This window comes from Arachis hypogaea, chromosome 14, assembly GCF_003086295.3.
Source record: "Arachis hypogaea cultivar Tifrunner chromosome 14, arahy.Tifrunner.gnm2.J5K5, whole genome shotgun sequence".
NCBI classification, from domain to species: domain Eukaryota; kingdom Viridiplantae; phylum Streptophyta; class Magnoliopsida; order Fabales; family Fabaceae; genus Arachis; species Arachis hypogaea.
The window spans coordinates 78,152,704-78,172,846 of record NC_092049.1 but is presented as its reverse complement, the minus strand read 5'-3'; the positions used below and the strand labels follow the sequence as shown (position 1 = coordinate 78,172,846).

Below are 20,143 nucleotides of genomic sequence, written 5' to 3'. Positions count from 1 at the left end.
AATCATAGGGTTTATGCTAGAATTAATTGATTTCATGAATGATGCAAAGACCCTGTGAATTTGGTGATACTTTGATTGTTTGTTTGGTTGCTTGTAGGTGAAGAAATGAAGAAAAGGGGGAGGCCAATCAGGGAAGCGTTACGTTCACAAAGAGAATGCCATACTCAGCAACACTTTTAGGCCAGCGTTCACTTTGGAAGTGAACGTAGTGTTCACTTTGTGAACGTTTTCAGGCTTTCCATCTTTGGAGGCAAGCTTTTGGCCATCCATACACTATGGGGACTCAAAGGAATGAACGTAGCGCTCAACCAAAGGAGCGGTAGGAGAAGCGCTCGACCAAGAGAGCGCTAGGCAACGCTCAAATAATGAACGCAACATTCAATAAGTGAACGCCTGTGAAGAAAAGCGCGCACCAAGGGGCCACGCACCAGGCAATGTTCAACAAGTGAATGTGCCATTCACTAAGTGAACGCCAGGGAGCCAAAGCGCACGTGAAGAGGCATGCTTGGCAAAGTGAACGGGACGTTCACTAAGTAAACTGAGCGCTCCACTGGAGCTTCACCAAATGCACCCTGACCCATGCCATCAAGTGCCATCCTGGATCCAATTCTTCACAAATCCAAAGGTCCATTCCAAATGCCTAATGACTAAAATAGAAAGTGTATAAGTAGGATTAAATTTGATTGGAGGAGGGGCAAAAAACTTTACTTTATTTTTTTTGACTTTTATTTTTGGCTCTTCTTTAATTTTCTTTTGAATTTGAGGAATTGGGATTAGATCTAAGTTTTCTTTCTGTTCTTTCTTCTGCAACTTCTATTTTTCTGTTTTGGGTTTGAATTCAGATTGAAGAACTCCAGTGAATTTTTCATCTGAGAATCATCTTTTATTTTTCTTCTATATAGTTCTAAAAATTGGAAATTGGATTGAAATCTTCTTTTCTGTTTTCATTTTAGTTCTTCTGCAATTTCTTCCTTTCTGTTTTGACAAGAGAAGAATTGAGCTTTAGAATTTCTCTTTGATTTTGTTACTTTGCTGAAATTGTCAATTTCTCTTTAGGATTTGATAATTGATCTAAGTTTTCTTGTTATTTTGGTTCTTCAAGCAATTTTCCATTTCTGTTTTGCTATTGAGATCTTGATCTGAATCTCTTAATCTCACAGCTCTCTGATTTACTTTAAATTTACATTTTCTAGTTCAAATTGAATCCTAATACCCAAATCCCTTTATTCTTCATGCAATTTAAGTTTCCTAGCAATTTAAATTCAGCAATTTAAGTTTCTTGCATTTTAAGTTTCAGTCATTTACTTTTCTTGCAATTTAAGTTTTTACAATTTACCTCTTCTGCACTTTACTTTTCTGCCCAATTTACTTTCTGCACTTTTATTTTCGTGCAATTTTACTTTTGTTAACTAAGTTGCACTCAAATCATCAAATATTTGCTTAACTAAATTCATCACCTAACTAAAGTTGCTCAATCCATCAATCCCTGTCGGATCGACCTCACTCTTGTCAGTTATGACTACTTGATGCGACCCGGTACACTTGTCGGTGAGTTTGTGTGGAATCGTTTTTCCCTCATCACTATATCAATCCAAGTCCATAAGTCCTAGCTATTCACTAATTGAATTAATGAGAGCTAGAGTCAATGGCTACCAACTATCAATCACTTGGACGTTAGTAACTTAAGAATTCCTAAGTTACCTTCCCAAGCCAAGAACATAAAATTCTACTATAACATCCTTTCAAGCATTTTGATAAACACTTGGAAGGTATAAAAGGAAAGCATAGTAAATTGACAACAAGAATGAAATCTAACAACACTTATTGCAAAGAATTAACAACAACAATCAAAGAAAACACAATTATCATGAATTACCTCAAATTGCATTAAAATAAAATAAAAGGAACAAGAGTAGATCAACAACAAAGTATGGAAACAAAATAGAAGAAATTACAACAAGAGAATAGAAGAACAAGATGTAACAACAAGGAATTGAAAGGTAGAAGTAGATGAAAGCATGAATTAAAACCTAGATCTAAGCTTATTAACCTAAACCTAATCCTAATTCTAGAGAGAAGGGAGAGCTTCTCTCTCTAAAACTAACTCTAAAGCTAGATCTAAACTCCCTAATGTTTCATGATGATCCATGATGCATTCCCCTTCAATCCTTGGTCCTTTTAAGCATTTTGGCGCCAAAGTTAGTTCAGATTGGGCCTCACTCCCTCTGTGAATTCGCTGGGCACATTTTCACTTAAAAATCATGTGCTAGCACCGACGGGTACGTGTACAGCATGCGTGCGCATCCATGGGTTTTTACGATCCACGCGTATGCGTCTGTTGCGCGTGCGCATGGATGAGCGAAACCAAATCTTTGGTTTTTCCATGTGTTCTCCACTTTGCATGCTTTCCTCTTCACTCCTTTGATCCATTCCTAGCCTTTTCAACCTGAAATCACTTAACAAATAAATCAATACATCTAGTAGAATCAAAGGTGAATTAAAATCATCAAATTAAAGGTCTAAAAGCATGTTTTCACACTTAAGCACAAAATGATAGAGAATCACAAAACCATGCTATTTTATTGAATAAATGTGAGAAAAGGTTGATAAAATGCTCTTAATTCAACACAAGATAAACCCTGAAAACGGGATTTATCAACCTCCCCACACTTAAACCATAGCATGTCCTCATGCTAAACCAAGAAGGAAATAAGAGGTATGACATTTATTTGATGCACTAAACTATATGCAAACTATCTAAATGCAACTACCTTCATGAATGCAAATGCTTGGTCAAAACAAATCAACTTCCAAGAGATATATGCAAGCACAAGGGCTAAAGAAATGGGAATCAAATCCAACCCACAATTGTATTAAGTTATCAAAAAGATTCACAAACTTGCATGAATAAGAATGATTGTGGTAAAAACATGTAATTGAGCAATCGAACCCTCACCGGATGTGTATCCGCTCTAGTCACTCAAGTGTTTAGGGGTTGATTCACTCAATTCTCCCATAATCTTGCTTTCCATGATTTGTTCTTCATCTAACAATCAACAATTATTCAATGCATGCAAACAATTATCATGAGGACTTTTTCAAAGGTTGTAATGGGGTTAGGGTCAAGGTAAGGTCATATATAACAACCTATACAATTAAGTGCTAACCTAACTACCCATTCTTCACTTTTTTTTCACATACTCATGTATTTTCTTTTCATTTCACAAGACTTATCCCTTGATTCTTATTGAACTTTTCTTTGGGGCATTTTGTCCCCTTTTTTATTTCTTTCTTTTCTTCTTTTCTTTCTTTCTTTTTCTATATTTTTTTCCATTTTTTATTTTTTTTCTTTTTCTTTTCTTTTTTTTATCATTTTTCTTTCTTTCAAACTATATACAAGAACATCAATGCACAAGATTTAACATTTGATTAATACATGAGTATGCACCCAATTCTCAAATATAGAAATACAAAATACCCTTTTATCCAACCAATGTTCCCAAATCTCCCCAAACTTGAGTAATAAACACTCTCACTAGCCTAAGCTAATCAAAGATCCAAACAAGGAACATTTATTGTTTTTCACTTTAGGCTTGTAACGTGCTAAAATAAAGACAATTGGGTAAGCATAGGCTCAAAATTGGCTAACAAGAGAAGGTAAAAGGTAGGCTATTTGGGTAAGTGGGCTAATGAAACAATGGCCTCAATCATATAAGTGCATGAATACAAGGAATAATGGACATATAGAATTAAGCAAATCAAGGATCACAATCATAGAAAGAGAACAATTGCACACAAGAAGGAAAATAAGTGGTTATAAGATGTAACCACATCATTAGGCTCAAATCTCACATGCTTGTGTTCTTAGCTCAAAACATGCTTCACTAAATATATAATTCAAGCAAGTTCCACAAAAATTTCCAATCAATTGGGGTGGTACCCTATAGATAAATTCTTTGAAAAATTTTATTGTTTGACTAAGCTTGTCCTAAATGCAATGTTGTGATTTAGAAATTTTAAAATTTCCTTAGTTTATCCCTTCTTTTTCAATCAAACTAGATTTTTTATATAAAAAGGGTAAACTTTGGGTTTCAACAATCCAAAATATTTTTCTAATCACAACTAAAGAGCTAAAATAACTAAATAAAGCAAATCCAAAAAAAAGTATGAAATATCTAGAATGCAAGGTGTAAAATGCAACAACTAAAATAAAAGTACCAAAACAATAAATATATACAAAAATCCCCAAAGTGCAGTAAAAATAGAATGCAAAGTACTAAAAGTAACATAAAATAAGTGATAAATGTCCGAACTCATCACCCAAAATGGCAACTCCACCGACGGTGACGACGGTGACCTCTCCACACTTAGAATGAAGCATTGTCCTCGATGCTACTGCTCGGGCTCAGAGTGAGGGTCAACTGTCGCATCTAGCTGGGACTGAGGCTGTGGCTCCTCGGAGGTCTGCTGCGCCTCCGGGGTAGCTGTGTCTGTGGGGGTGCCTCCGGCTGAGCCTACTCCACCTCATGCTCCTCCTCCTCTAAAGAAGAAGGGTCGGCAATAGGGGGCAACTCGACGCCCAGTGCTATAAACATCTGATCCACTCTATCAAGACGTTGCATGATGCGATGCTTACTACACTCCATGAAGCAGAACAGACGCTGTACCAATAGATATATCGGCTGGGGTGCTGGTGGTGGTGCTATCGGTGCTGCTGGTGCTGATGGACCTGCTGCGGCTAAGTAAGAAGACGGGCCAGGTGTCGCTGCTGCTCTGGCTCTAGCTCTAGAGCGACGCCGGGATGGGGGCTTCTCATTCACCCATGTCCCCCACGGAATCACGTCCTCCTTTCCGTGGACTGGGGGTGGGGACTCATCATCCACTCCCCATGGAGCGTCGGCTCACTCAATCATCTCAGTGACCAAAGTCGGAAATAGGAGTGTGCCACGGATGTGCCCTCGCCACATAAATCTCCAGATCAATCGGGGGAGGTATACCTCCTTCCTCTCCATGATACAACTAATAAGGACGAGCATGTCCACCAAAATCTTAGTAAAATGGGTGGTCAACATGACATAGTATGCAAGGATCTGCTGCCATGCCGAGCCTCCCTCGTCAGATAAGTGAATAACATCCCCTTGGATTTCCTATTATTAGCATCCAACACCCAAGGGGCATCCGGGGTAGTGACAACAATCCTCAAAGCATCATAATCGTAGGTCATACAATGTATCTCCACTCTAGCCTGCACATATGCGTCTGTGTCACTAGTCTTAGGCAGGTAGTGGAGTGCATCCTCAATAGCAGCCACGGTAACCAATATCCTTCTGCCCCGCAGGTAAACCAACTCAAGGTTAAATCTGAAGAAGTTACAGTAAAATTCCTGAACCCATGAGGTGTTACCCTGCCCAGCTCCCTTTCAACAAAACCTAGACCCATTCCCTCAATGTGAGCATGAATAGATTGCCTCAGGTCAGTGGGAATGACCAGTTTCTTCTCAATGTTGAGGGTCTTCGGCTGGTAGTTCAGGAAGCAGAGCTCACAGTATAGGTTAGGACCGGTGAGCATCGGTAAGCGGCAGTTGCTGGTCTGCTTTTTCCTTTTTTGAAAGGAGATTCTTAGCATAATCTGTGAAAGGAGAAGTAGTGGAAGAATGAGGTTTCTTCCTCTTCTTAGAGGTGACCTTAGCTTTCCCTCTATCAGACATTCTGAAAAACAAATATGATAGGATATAAACAATTAAGCCACACAGAGGAATGGAAAGCATGGAATGACATATGCATGAAGTGAGTCAAAAGAAAAGAATTCTTGAAATACAAGCAAATAGAAATTAGAAAGAAATTAGAGCCATAAACCAAGAAGTCAAGAAATATTCGCACAATGCTTGTTTATTAAGCACAATAATTGTCATACCCAAAAGAATGTGAAATGGTTAATTTGAAATTAAAAAGAAAAGTCAGCAAGTTAAGCAAGTTAGAAGTCATAAAAGTAGTTCAAAAATTAGTGGTATGACGATTATTGGCTAAATCAAGAGAAATTAAAAAATAAGGAAAACAAGCACACTCACATTCATGAGGGTGATGCAGTCATTGATGATGAAATATGAGATTGCATAAAGCAAACAATGGAAAAAATGGTTCATCAACAATGCCCGAGGTCACTAAGTTCAAATTGAAATATGGAATGTTTGACACAGAAATCCGACAAACGACTCATTGAACTAATTTTTTTAGTGCTATCAACGGGAAGCGAAATAAAACGGAATTGCCAACCAAAGTAGCCTATGAGTTGAACTTGGTTTAAGTATAAAAAGAATTTCAAGTTCAATTCCTAGGTTGCAAGATTAAGAGCAATATAATTTTTAGAAATTTTGGCAGCATTCCGGTAGTAAATCGGATGTTCCCGGATAGCAAATAGCAGCAAAAACAGGGTATATGAATCCATCAACCAGGTAACAAACAAAATGTAAACAAGGATTGCATATACAAGTAAGAGACACAAATGAAATCAGTAGGGCAGCAGTGAAACAAATCTTATGAAACAGAAGCAGCATAGCAGTTACAAGAGTGCATAGAGCATCATACCACATCATTCAGCAAAGCAACAATATTAAGCCGTTCAGATAACAAGAACGGAGCACTTATCAGGCCTAAAATCTTCTAACCCCAACCTAGCTACCTAACCACCTAGGTTAAACTAAAATATGCATATCTAACTAACCTAAACTAAACAGAATTAAACAGCAAAAATGAGCAGGGAAAACTAATTAATTACAGAGTAGTAGGTAGTGACAGGGGAAGGTAGGGAACCTGGAATGGGAAGACTAAAGTAGGGAACTGAGAAAGAAAAATTGGAAGTAGGGACGAGACGAGTGCAGTGTAGCCCAGTAACGGTGGTGGCGATTGAGCTCGCGGCGACGCTGGGACATGGCAGAGCGGAGGTGCATTGTAGAGCAAAGGCTATAAGTGGAGTAGAGAGAGAGAGAGAAAGAAGGAAGAGAGGGTTTGAGTGGTATTTGTTTGCCGGCGGCAGTGGAGGTGCACGGCGGTGTTGGGCGGAGGCAGAAGATGAAACGGGCAGTGAGGGAGGAGGGAAGATAGAAGGTGAAGAAAAAAGGGGAAAGAAGGAGAACAGGAGGTCGACGGCGGTGGGTTCGGCGTCGGACGGTGGTGGGTGGCGGAGTTCAACTCTTAGCTTGGGGCGGCAGTTATGGAGGAAGGAGAAAAGGGAAATAGAACGTTGGGAGAGAGTGGGGTGAAGGACTCAAATGCTAGGGCAGTCTCATATAGATGGGGGTTAATGGATTTGAATCCACGCGTACGCGTCCTGTACGCGTCTGCGTAGGTAGGTGAAAAAGGGATGGATGCGGAAGCGTAATGTACGCTTAAGCGTGGATGAGGAAAGTGCGCGTTGACACGTGCGCGTATAGTATGCATCCGCGTGCATTAAGGATTGGGCCAGACGCGCAATGTTGGCCCCGAGTTAGCACAACTCTTGGGTCATAAGTATGGGTGCTGCACCAACGCATCGACACGTACGCGTCATGTACGCATCCGCGTGGGGTGCAGCTTGTGTCAGAAGCTTAATGGTTGCACAAGGGTTGCCCAACTCTCTGGAAATTATATGGGGGCTGCGCTCACTCATAGACGCGTACGCGTGTAGCGTGCGTAGGCGTTCCTGCTCTGTTTTGTTGTTTTTTTAACAGAAATATTAAAAACAGCTTAAAATCACCCTAACACTACTTACAATTCAAAACCACCAAAGATGCAAAATTAATAAAAATTTTCAAATGCAAACAAACATAACTTGCGCTTCAAGCAACTACAATAAAAAAACATTAAGAGCAGACTATGATGAAGAGGAAAACTACCTACAATGGCAACTCAAATCACTTATTAATTAAACAACAAGAGAGAATGGAAAGAGTTGGACATTTGGGAAGCTCTTTGTCATGGTGGCTTGTGCTTGTACTCATCCTTGAATCTCTAAGGATCTTTGCTCCCTAAATGGTTGATAGAAATTCCAACCATCTTCACCAAGCTTGGGTGAAGTTCAACCCAAGATATGAGGTCCCAAAGTTGGTCTTCAAAGTGCGATCCAGGATCCCATATCTTATTTTTGCACCCGTCCTCAAATTGATTGTCATGGTTCTTCCATCCGGGTGGTTGACACATAGAATTCTCTTTAGCTCACTAAGTTTTTCTTCTAGACCCATACAAAGTAGCCTTCATCCGATCTTGATGCCTACGCCTTAGAGCTTCGACCTTAATGAGCCTAATACCAAACTTCCAACCACTGCACAACTCCCTCTTACTATTGACTCCGCAAAGAGCTTTAAGTTGCTCATCCGTGTCAATCAAACCATATTCAAGTGAGAAAGTGAAGCTTAAGGGTAAAAGTTTTACCCACTTGAATGTTGTGTTGGATGGTGACTTGGGGAGGGGAACCTCCCCACACTTAGACAATGTGAGGTCTACTCCCTTAGGCTCTTCCTTAGTTATTTCCACCTCTTGACAACTTCTTTCAATTTCTTCTTGCTTGTCAACTTCTTCCAATTCCTCCTCATCATCAATCAAGTTAACTCTTGGAGGTTGTGTGAAGTCCACTTTAATATTAGCCTCACACCAATGGAAGCATTTTTAACAAAGTCATCAATGTCAATTGGCATGGAGTTGTCTTCCATAGCTTCAATTCCATATTCCATGGGAGAAGAGTCAATTTTGGATAAAAAGTCATTGATGATTGAATCCATCTCTTGATCAACCTCTTCATATTCTTCAGTTTTGATATGCGCCGGAGGTTGTTGAGGCTCCCATGGTGATTCCGCATCTCCTAAATCTTCAACCACTCTTTCTTTTTCTTCAACAGTCATAGGTTTCTCCAATTGTTCCAATACAAAACCTAACTCCTCCTTTTCCATCGGATTTGTCAATCTCTTCTTCATGCTTTGCTCTTTTTTTGATCCTTCACACATGGCTACGGAAGCACCTTGAGTGTTCAAGCATTGGTAGGCTAAAGTATACACTACCTTGGTCAAGTTAGTCACAAACTCTAGTGTATTTTTTTGCATATCCGCTTGTCCTTGAAGTAGCAAAGTAAGAGAATCATCTATTGGGGCTTGGGGTGGATAAGAGGGTTCATCATTTTGGAGAAAGGATTCATAGTAGGAAGGTGGTTCTACTTGGTAAGGGTATGGAGATGGCATGTATTGAGGTGGTTCTTGGTAGTAATCATGATAGGGTTTGTGGTGGTTCTACAGGTTCTTGCTCGTAATGGTCACAAGGATAATGTAGGGGTGATTGGTCTTATGATGGATAAGGGTCATATGAAGGTGTTTGGTCAAGAAAGGCTTGTGAGTTTGGTTGAAGTTCATGTTGAGGATAAGATTTATAGGCATATGATTGTGGTTGTTGATTATCACAAAAAGAGTCACCATAGCCATTGAATTGACATGCATTAGGATGGTGATTGTACTTATAAGGATCTAGAGATTGTTGCCAATAGGAGTGATCAATTCCTTGAGGCACCTTCCATCTTTGTTGGTTTCGTCCTTGATACATGTGGTCATTAAAATTCACATTTCCTACAACACAATTAGAACCAAACTCATAGCCAAAAGGGTGAGAATTCATAATGGAAGCAAAAACAAACTAACTAAGTCCTAAAGCCAACGAAAACTAACAAACAAGCAAAATATATATAATAACCAATAACAAGGCACACAGTTGCAACTCCCCGGCAACGGCGCCATTTTGATGAATGGATTTTTGATGGTATAGAATTTCACAAATGAAATCTCGTTGCAAGTATAGTCTCTAAACCAACAATGATCCTTTCATACAAAAATTTGTTTGTCACAAGTACAAACCCTTAATAAAACTAATAACCGAAGTATTTAAAGCTCGGGTCATCTCTCTAAGGAATTGCAGGGTAGTGTTCTTGTTATTGGCTATGGACATGTATATTTTGGGGTTTTGGATAAGAAACAAGAAAAGTAAATGACAAAGGAATTCTAATGACAAAAAGGTCTTGGCAAGGTTTGGTAGTCAAGGATCGCTATCCTTATTACTAACCACAATATGATAATTGCAATGATCAATCCCACTAAGTCATCCTCTAACAAGCAAAGAAAAGTCAAGTGAGCTATATCAATCCAAGTCTATAAGTCCTAGCTATTCACTAATTGAATTAATGAGAACTAGAGTCAATAGCTACCAGCTATCAATCACTTGAACGTTAGTAACTCAAGAATTCCTAAGTTACCTTTCCAAGTCAAGAAGATAAAATTCTACTCTAATATCCTCTCAAGAATTTTGACAAACACTTGGAAGGTATAAAAGGAAAGCATAGTAAATTGACAACAAGAATGAAATTTAACAACACTTATTGCAAAGAATTAACAACAACAATAAAAGAAAGCACAATTATCATGAATTACCTCAAATTGCATTAAAAGAAAATAAAAGGAACAAGAGTAGATCAACAACAAAGTATGGAAACAAAATAGAAGAAATTACAACAAGAGAATAGAAGAACAAGATGTAACAACAAGGAATTGAAAGGTAGAAGTAGATGAAAGCATGAATTAAAACCTAGATCTAAGCTTATTAACCTAAACCTAATCCTAATTCTAGAGAGAAGGGAGAGCTTCTCTCTCTAAAACTAACTCTAAAGCTAGATCTAAACTCCCTAATGTTTCATGATGATCCATGATGCATTCCCCTTCAATCCTTGGTCCTTTTAAGCATTTTGGCACCAAAGTTGGTTCAAATTGGGCCTCACACCCTTTGTGAATTCGCTGAGCACATTTTCACTTAAAAATTATGTGCTAGCACCGATGCGTATGTGTACAGCATGTGTGCGCGTCCATGGGGTTTTTACGATCCACGCGTGTGCGTCTGTTACGCGTGCGCATGGATGAGCGAAACCAAATCTTTGGTTTTTCCATGTGTTCTCCACTTTGCATGCTTTTCTCTTCACTCCTTTAATCCATTCCTAGCCTTTTCAACCTGAAATCACTTAACAAGCAAATCAAGGCATCTAGTAGAATCAAAGGTGAATTAAAATCATCAAATTAAAGGTCTAAAAGCATGTTTTCACACTTATGCACAAAATGAGGGAGAATCACAAAACCATGCTATTTCATTGAATAAATGTGAGAAAAGGTTGATAAAATGCTCTAAATTAACACAAGATAAACCCTGAAAATGGGGTTTATCACGTTTCCATAAAGCATTAGAAATGAGTTTAATCGACTGATAATGATTTGATTTTGAAACGGTTTCTTTGAAATACGAAAATGAGGTGACTATTGGATTTAGCTTGCCTTTGAATTTGGATTTTGGGCTATTGAAAAGGATTGTGGAACTGTTTAGTTGGGACCCAAACCGGGTGGCAAAGTCCAAGTTTTAGGGGAGGTGCTGCCGAAATTTCTATAAAATCCTAGACTTTGTTTGACAAGTTATTTGGAAAAGTAAAATATTTGAGAAATTGTATTAATTGATTTATTAAGAAAATATTTATGTTTTCGAGCTTAATCTAATTAAGTAAACTATATGTCTCGAGTTGAATTTATTTGGAAATGAATTATTTTACCATTTGAATCCCTGAAGGAAAGTATTATGTTCGAATATTTGTTTTAATATAAAAAGGGGCTCTTGCTTTTGGTTATACTTAAAGGCTTCGTTCAGAGGAGCTCTTTGTGATTTTAAAGGAAATGAGACTTTTGATCGAATAATTACGTTTGAGACCTTTTTGGAAGAGGTTAGAGAATTGGTTTCAAGAAGAAATCTAAAAGTGGTTTTATTCAAATGGATTGGTTCCGTTCCAAGTGAATGGATTTTTGGATTGGGTTGGAACTCGTGATTTTGTATGACTCAGTTTCATAATAAATTCAGTTTTTATTACTTGAACCGAAAATCCATGATTTTAAGAGTTTGATGCGGGGAAAACTTGTCTCTCAACAAATCTCCCTTCGGCAAGTGTACCGAATTTGTCGTCAAGTAAAAGATCACAATAGAGTGAGGTCGAATCCCACAAGGATTGATTGATCAAGCAACTTTAATTAGAAGAATGTTCTAGTTGAGTGAATCCAGAATTTGGGTTGAGAGTTGCAGAAAATAAAAATAGCGGGAATGTAAATAACAGAAAAGTAAATGCTAGAATTAAAGGACTGGAAGTAAATGACTGAAAATAAATTACAGAATTGTAAATGGGAATGGGGGATTTGCTCATAAAAGTAAATGGCAGAAATTAAAGAGAATGGGTAAGATAAGAGATGGGGAATTCATTGGGCTTAGGAGATGTTGCAATTCTCTGGATCAAGTTCATTTTCATCTCTTCCTCAATCAATGCACTCATTGATCTCCTTGGCAATCTTAAGTGATTGAATTACAATTTCTTGCAATTCAATCTCTCAAATCTTGATCAATAGCCAATTCCTTGGTCAATTGCTCATGAGAAGAGATGAAGTATGGTCACTGATTATACCACATGCATTTCCCAAATCAAGTGTTGAGAGGGTTATAGTCACATACCCATCCAAACCCAATTTGGTCCAGCATGAGAAAGCATTTCTAGCTTGATCTCTTCATTCCTCTTTCAAGGTTTAAAAGAGATCCAAGTTTGAATAGCTTCTCTTCCAAGATAACTACTCAATTGGATGAAGATCGAAAGCTTTCAAGTGAAATTAAGAGGAAAGATAGAAGAAGAATAATGAAAATTAGTATTGATCCATCAAATTACAATAGAGCTCCCTAACCCAATGAAAGGGGTTTAGTTGTTCATAGCTCTTGAAAATGAAAACAAAGATGGAGAATACATCATAAAACTAGAAATTACAAAGAAAGTAAAATACAGAGAGTAGTTCTCTTTTTCCCAGCCTCCAGAACTTCTTCTCAATTCAAAGCTACTCCTATATATACTACTCTTCTCAGCTTCTAGTGTGATTCTTCAAGTCTTGGGCCTTTGGATCTTGAGTTTGAAGCAGTTCCTTTCTTTATTTGGGCTTGGCTTTACTTGCAGAGAGAAAGTGCGAAGTGGGCGGAGACTTTAGTTCAGGACGTTAGGGGTGTTAATATTTAGTGAGAATATAAGTTCGAGAACGTTAGTGACACTTAACATTGTCACTAACGTTCCAATTCACCCCTTTGCCTCACGTTAAAACCCACGTTAACTAGGTTAACGTGGCTTTTAACGTTGCCTTGTGAACCTTCGAGAACGTTAGTGACACTCAACATTATCACTAACGTTCCAGTGTGCCCCTTCTTGCTTCACATTAAAGCCCACGTTAACTAGGTTAACGTGGCTTCTAACGTGGCCTTTGCCATCCTTCGAGAACGTTAGTGACATTCAACATTGTCACTAACGTTCCTATGTGCCCCTAGGTCTCACGTTAGAGTCCATGTTAACTAGGTTAACGTGGCTTCTAACGTGGCCATCTTTAGCCATCCCAACGTTAGTGACAATGTTGAGTGTCACTAACGTTGGCTCATCCTTCATTCCTCATCGTTAGCTTCCACGTTAACCAAGTTAACGTGGAAGTTAACGTGACTCTTGGGGGTTGTGTGGTTGCTTCAACATTAGTGACAATGTTGAGTGTCACTAACGTTGTCGACAACTCTTCATTCCTTACGTTAGTTCCCACGTTAACCAAGTTAACGTGGGAGTTAACGTGGTACTTTGCATCATAGGCCAACGTTAGTGACATTGTTGAGTGTCACTAATGTTGGCTTCTCTTCCCCCCTTAACGTTAGAGGCAACGTTAACTAGGTTAACGTGGCTTCTAATGTGGCCACTTATGAGTAATTGCCAACGTTAGTGACAATGTTAAGTGTCACTAACGTTGGCTCAACTTCTCTTCTCCACGTTATAGTTCACGTTAACTTAGTTAACGTGACTCTAACGTGGGCATTGATGGCTTTTTGAGAGTGTTATTGGCAATCACTTTTCTCATTAACCTTGCAAGTTACCTCCCTTTTTTCTTGCTTCCTTTTGGTCCTGAAATCAAGCAATAAAGTGCATCAAAGCTCTAGTCCAAGTCATGAGTAATGCAACATAATATTTGTCACTAAACTTATGTAAAATCCTCATGAAATTATGTAAAATGCACAATGTATGCTTGAATCAAGGCATAGGTGAATATCTACCCAAAACTAGCTTATTTCCTAAAGAAATGCATGAAACTAACCTAAAAATAGTAAAGAAAAGGTCAGTGAAACTGGCCAAGATGCCCTGGCATCACAACACCAAACTTAAAGCTTGCTTGTCCCTAGGCAAGTACTGGAACAAGAGAATGATGAATGGAATATCCAGAGGAATGAGTCATTCTTGTGGAAGTCATGTTACTGATTTTATGGTGGTTTCATGCATAGCAACTTAGGTTCATTCCATTACTGGTTTTCAGACCTTTATCATGTCCTAAAACACCCACTTTGTTTATATCCCATGAGACTTTTATTCATTGATCCTTTTATTGTTATTTCAAGGGTTGTTTGTGTTATTTAGGCTAAGTGCTCTGTAAGGGGGCAACTCTTTAAGATAAGCTTTCAGCCAACACTCCCGAACCAGTTGGTTCAAGGTGCTAGGTGTTGAGACACCCCTAAGGACTTACTCCCTCAAGCCTTTCCCCCATACATACACACCACAGGCATATAGTTTGTTTATTTTCTTTTTCTGAGACCTTGGTGTCCAGCACCTCTTTGGGTTACTAAATGCTCTGTAGTGAAAGTTACTCTTGATAGTGGACTTTCAGCTGATAATCCCGAGTTAGTTAACCCAAGTTACCAGGTGATAAGGCACCCCTAAGAGCTTATTCATCCAAGTAGATCCCTCACACAGGAGCACCACAGACACTTGCCTCAAGATTAAAACCATTGATGCCTAGCCTTATTGCTTACTTTTTTTTTTTTCACTTCCATTGTTCTTTCCCTTTTCTCTTCTTAGGATCTTGTTATTAACTTAGTCTCATGAGTGTATCCAAAGCAAAGTATTCAGGCCATATAATTGTCATCCCAGCCTTGTGGTTGAACCAACTTAGCTAACTTATGACTACCCCAAAAATTCATGAATGCACTTCCACAATATGAACTCTACTCTGGTCTTTTAAAAAAAACATAATCATTCTCTTCTTCAATTTGATTTAAAATGGACAAGCTTACAAGTAAATAAGGGAATGATGCATTGACATTTAAACCAGAAATCATGGACCTATTCAGAAGGAAAACTTAAAAGACAGAATTTTAAAAAGTTTAAACATAACATGGAAGCAGGTTCTATTTCATACAAGATCTTCCTTATTTAAAGCATAGAAAACGATGTACTAAAAATAACTCCACCACCTTTCATTCATGTGGATGTCCATGCTCCCATCCTTGTTTGTCCTCATTGTGTCTCTCTTGAGTGCTTGTACTTCCACTTCCCTTGCCTTTTCCAAGCAGCTTCCTCCAGAAACCACTATCTTCCATCTTCTTCTTGAGTGTCTCCTTTTGCTGTTTCACTTTCCTCTCTTCTTGTTCTATAAATTCTTTTTGGACCTCATCATATGTAGGGATGACATAGTGTAGCTGATGCATATTACTGGTCATGTAGTTCAACTCGGCTTAAGTGTTTACATAGAACTCCTCCCTATGTAGTTGCCTTCCTTCATTGAGTACACTGAACTCATTAAAAGTTTTCATTTGGGCTATCTGCCGCTGGTTGAGTTCTTGCAAGTGCTTCTCTTGAATCTCTTGCCTCTCATTCACTTGGTTGATGGCTTGAGTGAGCTGGGAGTATTGTTCCTGCTGCTGCTCCATTTGTTGTTTTTGCCATGCTTCCTGTTGGCTCAGCCGGTTCAGTATTTGCTCTTGTCCCTCCATATGTCTCTGTCCCAAATCTTCAATGGCTCTTAGAAGGTGAGTCATATTCAAGTTGGCTGGGTCATGATACTCTTCTTATTGATATTCCTCTTGATGAGCTTCTTTCTGGACCCTTTGCCTTCCTATATGTGGCCTTCTTAGTTGCTGAGCCGGTGTGGTATAGACCATTCGCTCGAGTGTGACTGGCCTCCCTGGGTTCACCCAGTCTGGGCCACTGTCCTGGAACGTTACCTTGGCCTTGTTGCAAAGGCGGAGAATGGTGCTGGGGTACCAAAGTCTGGCACCTGAGTCAGCTTTCTCAGCTGACTCTTGAATCCCTTCGGCAATGAGCTCAGGCACTTTGATTTTCCCACCTTGTACTAAGCATTGTGCCATAGTGGCTCGATTGATGTTAACCTCTGAATTATTGGCAGCTGGTAGGATGGACCTCCTTACAAGCTCAAACCACCCTTTGGCTTCAGGGTGAAGGTCTCCCCTTTTTATGAATTTTGGTCTCCCATCTGAGTACCTCTCCCAGTCAGCGGCTATGACACAGATATCTGATGCTATCTCTGAGAGCTCATCTTTATCGGGGCTTCTACTTATCCTTGCCTGATAACTCTCTTCATCAAAATGAGGTGATTTCAAGTGAAGAGCTCTTGTTATGGCACTTGGGCTGAAGTCCACCTCCCTTCCTCTCACATAGCTTTTGAAGGTTGGGGCTTTGGTCTTATCCTCTCTAACTGCATTTGCATAGAATTCTTTGATGATGTTTCCATTGATATTCCCCTCTGGACTGGTGAGCAATTTCCACCCCCTCTGTTCGATTTTTCTCCAAATCTGTGGTGATTCATTGGCATTGATTTGGAAGATTAACTCTGGCAATATCTTTCTGGCCCTTATCCGCTCAAATTCATGCTCATGAAAGGCAGTCTTGAATCTCTTGTCATCAAAAGGAGCACTCACCATAGGTTCCTTCCTCTTTTGCCTCTTTGAGCTTGATGATGCCATGACTTGAGTTGTTGTTTGAGGGGGTTTGTGGTTTTGGGTAGATGAAGAGTGGGTTGGTTAAAGCAATGTGTGATAAAGGGTTTAGTGTGCCAATAGAAGTGTGGAGAGTGGAGATTTGAATGTGAGGAGTGAGCATGCACTAAGGTTCACTTATATAAGAAAATCATGAGTGAATGAAGGGTGTGGATTGCATGAATGTTTACTAGATGGACGGATGGGGTTGTTTATGAAGGAAAGACAAGGATCATCACTTAATGAGAGTGATTGGTTCGGTCTTCAAGGGTCTTCTTTCTCCAATGTTGCATGGCAACGTTTCCCATGCGTTCCCTCTTGAGACATGTGTGTAGTGCTCTTCATTAAGTGGCGAAATCTCCCCCATTTAATTGTCCAATCAATCCCTTTTCATGCTTCTTTTCCTTTCCTATAAAGATTTGAAATAAGAAAATTATTATCATAAAAAAATTTAAACTCTACGACTAGAATAAAATGAAAAAGGATTTGATTGTTTATTTATGAATTCCAACTAACTAACTAACTATTGGTGGGTCCTTATATGCATTTTGGTGGCACCATGGGGTGACACCAAACTTAGTTTGAAGCAATGTGATGAAAAGTTTTGTTCAAAGCTCCTAAGACTAGCATGCATCTTGGCTTGCTTTGAACACCAAACTTGTTCTTCACTATATACTGCATGATAAAGATTTCACCAAATGTTTGTCAAGTTTGGGTTGAAATTCATAAACATTGATTTATTCATTATTTTTAAAACATATAAAACATGGGTTGCCTCCCATGAAGCACTTCTTTAGCGTCACTAGCTTGACGTTTTCCCTTCATCAGGGTGGTTGGTAGTGCTTAAAGTCCTCCCCTCTTGCTGTGGACTTGTATCTATTGGTTGGATCAATGATCTCCACATGTTCCAGGGAAAGAACTCTGTTGATAGTGAAGACCTTAGGTAACTGAGATGGTACAGTAGGGAGATTAGGGGGAATATCTGGGAAGTAAGCTGAGACAACTCTATCCCCTGGAGAGAAATCTTTCGTAGGGATCTTTTTGTTCCTCCATCTCCTTGGTACCTTCTTCTTTGTTTCTTTTGAGGTTGCCTCCCCCTTGGTGACCTCTTTTCTCCAAGGAGTTGTGATGCTGTCTTCACCTGCCTCTAGAGGTTTGGGTTCCTCCAACTTTTCTTTGAGCTGTGGCAATTGCTGTTTTCCTTGTTTATCAATTGAGGGGGTTTCAGAATGAACTGGCTGTGCTTCAGTGCTTGTTTCCTCCTTCAGTGTCTCCTTATCATTTGTGCTTAGTTTCTTGTCCTCTTGATCTGTTTCTTGTGAGAGTTTGAAGACATTGAAGCTGAGTCGTTCATCATGGATTCTCAATATTAGCTCCCCTTTCTCTACATCGATAAGTGCTTTGGCTGTAGCTAGGAATGGTCTTCCCAATATGATTGGGTGAGTGTGACTCTCTTCCATGTCCAAAATGACAAAGTCTGTTGGGAGAAAGTACTTCCCAACCTTTAGCAACACATTTTCCACCACTCCTATTGCTTGCTTTTGAGTTTTGTCAGCCAGTTTGATGATTACATCTGTGGGCATTATCTCATTAATATGCAGCCTCTTCACCAGGGATAAAGGCAGTAAGTTGATGCTGGCCCCCAAATCACATAGTGCTCTATCGAACATAGTTTCACCTATGGCACAAGGGATGTGAAAACTCCCTGGGTCTCTTCTTTTCGTAGGCAGCTCAGGTTGAATAAGGGCACTACATTCCTTGTTCATCACTATAGTCTGGCCTCCTTTGAGTGAGCTTTTCCTGGGAAGAAGTTCCTTCATATACTTGATGAATGCAGGCATTTGTTGAATTGCCTTGATGAATGGTATGTTTACATGCAGAGATGCAAACAAGTCTAGGAACCTTGAGTATATTCTCTTTCCCACAGCACCATTGAGCAGTTGAGGGAAGGGAGCATAGAGCTTCAGCAACTCTTGTTGTGAGATTTCTGGTTCTTTGTGCTCTCTATCCTCCTCCTTTGTTGAGTTGTCTTCAGGTTGTTTGCACATTTTGCATTGCTTGTCTTCAATCTCTTGATCACTTGTAGTGACCATTTTGCAATCTTCCCATCTTACTTTCTTTGCTTCTCCCTTGGGGTTTTTCTCCGTGTCACTTGGGAAGCTATCAGTAGGTTTGGGAATCTGTTCAGCTAAATATCCCACCTGGAATTCCAGCTTCCTAATGGTCTCTCCTTGGTTCTTAATATTGGCTCGCACCTCCTCTTTGAACACCTTATTTTATTAAATCTCTTGGCATATTCCTTCAAGTAAGGCTTCAATCTTAGAGAGCTTGTCATCAATTGATGAGTGATTCGGAGCAGATGTGCTGTTTTGGTTTTGATAAGTGTGTGAAGAAGTGTTGTTGTGGGGGTGTTGAGATGTCCTCTAGGTGAATTGCTGGTGAGCTGCATTGTTGTTGGAGTTGTAACGTCTCTAGTCTTGATTTTGATCTTGTTCACTTCCCCACCCAAAATTTGGGTGGTTTCTCCATCCAGGATTGTAAGTCTTGGAGTATGGATCATAGTTTTTCCTTGGTGAATTCCCAATGTAGTTGGCTTGCTCCTGACTCCCCTCTGCTTCTTCATTCACTCCTTCTTGGATTGTTGATGAAGATGAGATTGCTGCTACTTGGTTCCTCTCCATCTTCTTGGTGAGGTCAGCCAGCTGCTGGGTAATGAGCTTGTTTTGGGCCAACAGAGCATCTACATTGTTTAGCTCCATCACTCCTCTTGTGTTCCTTCTTTCGGAAGCATAGAAGTAGTCGTTTTCTGCTACTATTTCAATAACATCTATGGCTTTCTCAATGGTTTTCTTCTTGTTCAAGGATCCTCCAGATGAATGGTCCACGGCCTTCTTTGACTCATAGGATAGCCCTTCATAGAATATGTGCAGCTGCACCCATTCGTTGAACATGTCAGGTGGACATCTCCTTGTTAAGTCCTTGAACCTCTCCGATGCTTCATACATAGTCTCACCATCTTGTTGCCTGAAAGTTTGAACCTCAGCTCTCAGCCTATTGATTCGTTGAGGAGGGTAAAATCTTGCTAAGAATTTGTTCACCACATCCTCCCAAGTTGTCAAGCTCTCCCTTGGGAAAGATTCCAGCCACTTGGCTACTTTGTCCCTGAGTGAGAAAGGAAATAAGAGCAGTCTATAGGCGTCAGGATGAACACCATTAGATTTCACCATGTCACATATTCTCAGGAAGGTGGTCAAATGCTGATTGGGGTCTTCTTGGACACCTCC

General features: G+C 39.6%; 1 non-coding gene across 1 annotated transcript; it reads left to right on the top strand.

Moving 5' to 3' along the window:
- Positions 1-19,808: 19,808 nt before the first annotated feature.
- Positions 19,809-19,912, top strand: LOC112745417 (small nucleolar RNA R71). Its single transcript, XR_003173347.1, has one exon. It is a non-coding gene; the product is annotated as a small nucleolar RNA R71 (small nucleolar RNA).
- Positions 19,913-20,143: the final 231 nt, after the last annotated feature.